We start from the raw sequence: 4,428 nt of genomic DNA, 5'->3' as shown, positions 1-4,428 counted from the left end.
TCTGTCGCCCAAACTGGAATGCAGTGGCCGCTCCCGGCCACCGCAGCCTCGACCTACTGGGCTCCGGCGATCCTTCCACCTCAGCCTTCCGACTAGCCAGAATTACAGGCATGTGCTACCATGCCCAGCTGATTTTTTTTTTTTTTTTTTAATTTATCATAGAGATGAGGTCTTGCTGCCCAGGCAGGTCTCGAACCCGCAGGCTCAGGCAATCCACTCACCTCAGCCTCCCAAAGGCGCGGGATCACAGGCTGAGCCACGGAGCCCGGCTACTTGCCAGTTTTTAAAGTAAATGTATATGGATGGCCTGAAGGAATTTCCTGAGAGGTCCATGGTCTGTCTTCAGTCTCCCGTAGTCAGAATAGGAACTATAGTTTTATTTTGGAATTAGAGCCAAAGCTCTGAATATGTCCTTTTTCAGATGGTGATAGTGGTGATGGTGGTAACTTTCAGCCCTGTGTAGTACGTTTGCTGTGCTGTGGAATTGTAAATGTGACAGAAGAATATATTTTTCAACTCACTTTAAGTGATAGGTTGTTGATAAGTTTTATCGGTCAAACGAGACATTTTGTGAGAACATTTTGCAGAACTTTTAATGACTTCCTAGGCATGCAACCAGTGTAATCCTTGGGGCCCTGCACTTGCAACCCATCTGGGGTTTAATGCCCTATAGTCTTGTCTCAAATTGTATATTTTTTATTTTTTAGACAGGGTCTTGCTCTGTTGCCCAGGCTAGAGTGCGGTGGTATGACTCTGGCTTTCTGCAGCCTCCTTCTGGGCTAAAGCCATCCTCCTGCCTCAGCCTCCCCAATAGCTGGGACTAGGAAACACAAGTGCATTCCACCACTCCTGGCTAATTTTGTTTGTTTATTTGAGACTGGCAGTGTTGTCCAGGCTGGTCTTGAACTCCTGGCCTCAAGTGATCCTCCTGCTTTAGCCTCCCAAAATGCTGGGATTACAGGCGTAGGGTAACCTTAAAATTAAAATTCTTAATAATTTTATTTCGTAATTTATATTTTCTGTATGAAGCCTGATGAGACAGTGGAGTATGCAGAGTAGAATGGCGCCTCAGCTCACATAAAGTCTTGCCTCCTGCCTCCTCCCCATTTTCTTGGCCTACCACTTTCTCCTCCTGGTTCCCTGGATTCTACCCAGCCTCCGCACCCTGTGACTGCTGCTCTTCCACCAGGGGAGCAACCAGATCCCATCAGATGGGGAGACCAGTGTCCCACCATTGCCCTTCGCCTCTGGTGGAAACTCAGCATGGGCTTGACCGGCGTGGGAGGATGAGGGCCAGTTGCATGCCCGGGGGTATCTTGGGGTGAGCAGAGTGCTGACCATTCCTGTCACACCTAGGTTGGCAGCAGCATGGCAAGTTTGGTGGACAGCCTGACAGGGACCTCTCACCCTTCCAGTTCAGGTATAGGCATACCTTGGGGATAGAACCTTAGGTTCTGGACCACCACCACAATAAAATGAATATCACAGTGTTCTTAAAATGAATCACATGAATTTCTTGGTTTCCCAGTGCCTTAAAAAGTTATGTTTACACTGTAGTATAGTCTGTTAAGTGCAAACTAGCATTACGTCTACAAAAACTGTGTATGTGTCTTAGTTTAGAAATACTTTATTGCTTAAAAGTGCTTGTGAATATCTGAGCCTTCAACAAATTGTACTCTTTTTGCTTGATGTTCCTGGCTGCTGCCTGATCAGGGTGGTAGTTGCTGAAAGTTGGGGAGTTGTGACAATTTCTTAAAATAAGGCAACAATGAGCCGGGCTCGGTGGCTCAGCCTGTAATCCCGCGCCTTTGGTAGGCTGAGGTGAGTGGATTGCCTGAGCCCGCGGGTTCGAGACCCGTCTGGGCAGTAAGACCTCATCTCTACAATAAATCAAAAAAATCAGCCGGGCGTGGTAGCGCATGCCTGTAATTCCGGCTACTGGGAAGGCTGAGGCAGAAGGATCGCCAGAGCCCAGCAGGTCGAGGCTGTGGTGGCCAGAAGTAGCCACTGTACTCCAGTCTGGACGACAGAGTGAGACTCCAACTCAAAAAAAAAAAAAAAAAAGGCAACAATGAAGTATGCCACATTGATTGACTGTTTCTTTGTGAAATATTTCTTTGTAGCATGTGATGCTGTTTGATAGCATTTTACCCACAGTAGAATTTCTTTCAAAATTGGAGTCAATCCTTTCAAACTCTGCTGCTGCTTTATTATTAACTAAGTGTATGTAATCAAATCCTTCATTGTTGTCTCAATGTTCATAGCATCTTTACCAGAAGTAGATTTCATCTCAAGAAACTGCTTTCTTTGCTCATCCATAAGAAGCAATTCCTCATTTGTTCAGGTTTTTTGATGAAATCACAGCAATTCAGTCATGTCAGGCTCCATTTCTAATTCTCTTGCTATTTCCATCACATCTGCTGATAATTCCTCCAGTAAAGTGTTGAACCCCATAGAGTCATCTGTGAGGGTTGGAACCAGCTTCTTCCAAGCTCCCATTAGTGTTGATATTTTGACCCCCTCCCTTGAATCATTAATTTTCTTAATGATGTATAGAATGATGAATTCTTTCCAGAAGGTTTTCAATTTACTTTACCCAGATCCATCAAAGGAATCATGATCTGTGGCAGCCATAGCCTTACAAAATGTATTTCTTAAATGGTGAGCCTTGAAAGTTGAAATTACTCCTTGATCCATGGACTGCAGAATAGATATTGTGTTAGTAGACATGAATATCTTGTACATCAGGGGAGACAGAGGGCGGCACCACGGGTCGGCTCCAGTTGCCTCCAGAGGGAGGAAGAAGAGGACGCGGCCAGCAGAATGGAAACAGACTGTAACCCCATGCAGCTGAGCAGTATGGCAGGGTTTGAAGAAGATTCTGAGCTGAATGGTTTTGAAGGCACTGATATGAAAGACATGAGGCTGGAAACCGAGGCCATTGTCAGTGACATGCTCTTTGCTGTCAACAACATGTTTGTCTCCAAAAGCCTGCGCTGTGCGGACGATGTGGCCTGCATCAATGTGGAAACCAAGGAGAGGAACAGATACTGCCTGGAGTTCACTGAAGCAGGGCTTAAGATCCAATAAGGATGTAATGAAGGGTGCTCTCGCGTTCTCTTGGAAGAGATATTTGTGAAACCTTCCTGGAAATATTGATAATAGAGCCTTTACAATGTTTACAACTTCTGAACTGGCAGTACTCTAGAACTGAGCATAGGAAAATGATTCAGTAAAAGATAAACTACAAGGATGTTCACTTCCTCTACTGAACAGTCAGGAGGGCTCTGAAGAGTGGTGAAGTTATGCGACAAATGTGCAAGCATTAAAAATGCTGAAAAAATAGCAACAGGGGAAAATTGTTACATGAAAAGATACAAGACTATAAATACTATATTTTGAGCTATAATTTCTTATGTAAGAGAAGGAAAAGCAAAATAAGATCATGTTAACAGCCATCATCACTAGGTGATGATAGGTCATTTTTATTTCTTTATCCTTTCTTGTTATTTTCTCATTCGCTTGTATGTGCTCATTAGAAGGGGGAGATGCAGTCGAGGTGAGTTTTAAGCTAGCTCAAGAATGTTCCTCTGACAAAAGCAGCAAGCCTCACTGGGTAGTGTCTGCTCCCAGGATCCCATTTCCCATAATGACCCTCTTCCCACCTTCCCTCTGGGCCCAGAATCAGTCTCCCGGCTCGTACCACAGTGGTGTCCCTGCCAGGAGCTTCTTCCATAGCACACTGCTGTTTCCTCCAGTACACAAAAGCAATCACATGTTGGAATGTTAAGGGGGAGAGCACTGAGATTCTCATGTGTCATGTTGACTTCAGAACTCTCTTCAGTCCCTTTATCTTATGGATGACATTGCTGAGACTTGGGCTGATGAGGGACTTGCCCAATGGCCCATCTGTGAGCAGCAGAGTTGAGTCAGAATCCGGGTCTTCTGACTTCACCAGCTATCCTCATGCAGTAAATGTTTTAAAAGCCTTCACATGAACTTTGTGGTTATATGGATGCTGATTTTGAAAGAGGGAAAGAATAAAACAGATATATTCATTGGCAACTAACAAAAAAAGAAAGAAAATCTTGTACATCAGAGCTTTTGGGTGACTAGGCACATTGTCAATGAGCAGTAGTATTTTGAAAATAATATTTTTTTCTGAGCAGTAGATTTTGACAATGGGCTTAAAATAGTCAGTAAACCAAGCTGTAAAGGGATGTGCTGTCATCCAGTCTTCGTTGTTCTATTTGTAGAGCACAGAGTAGATTTAGCATAATCTTAAGGATTTTCAGAATAGTAAAAAAGCATTGACTTTGACTTAAAATTACCGGCTGCATTAGCCCCAGTCTGAAGCTTTGAAGCCAGGCATTGACTTCTCTTTAGCTATGAAAGTCCTAGATGGCTTTTCTTCCAATATATGGCTGT

General features: G+C 44.0%; 1 pseudogene; it reads left to right on the top strand.

Annotated features, from left to right (window-relative positions):
* The first annotated feature begins 2,820 nt into the window (after positions 1-2,820).
* On the top strand, positions 2,821-3,090 carry LOC103267860 (annotated as a pseudogene).
* Positions 3,091-4,428: the final 1,338 nt, after the last annotated feature.

This window comes from Carlito syrichta, unplaced genomic scaffold (genome assembly GCF_000164805.1).
Source record: "Carlito syrichta isolate Samal-C Ts95f unplaced genomic scaffold, Tarsius_syrichta-2.0.1 Scaffold308343, whole genome shotgun sequence".
NCBI lineage: Eukaryota > Metazoa > Chordata > Mammalia > Primates > Tarsiidae > Carlito > Carlito syrichta.
The sequence above is the reverse complement of the archived record's forward strand: the minus strand, read 5'-3'. Positions and strand labels throughout refer to the sequence as shown.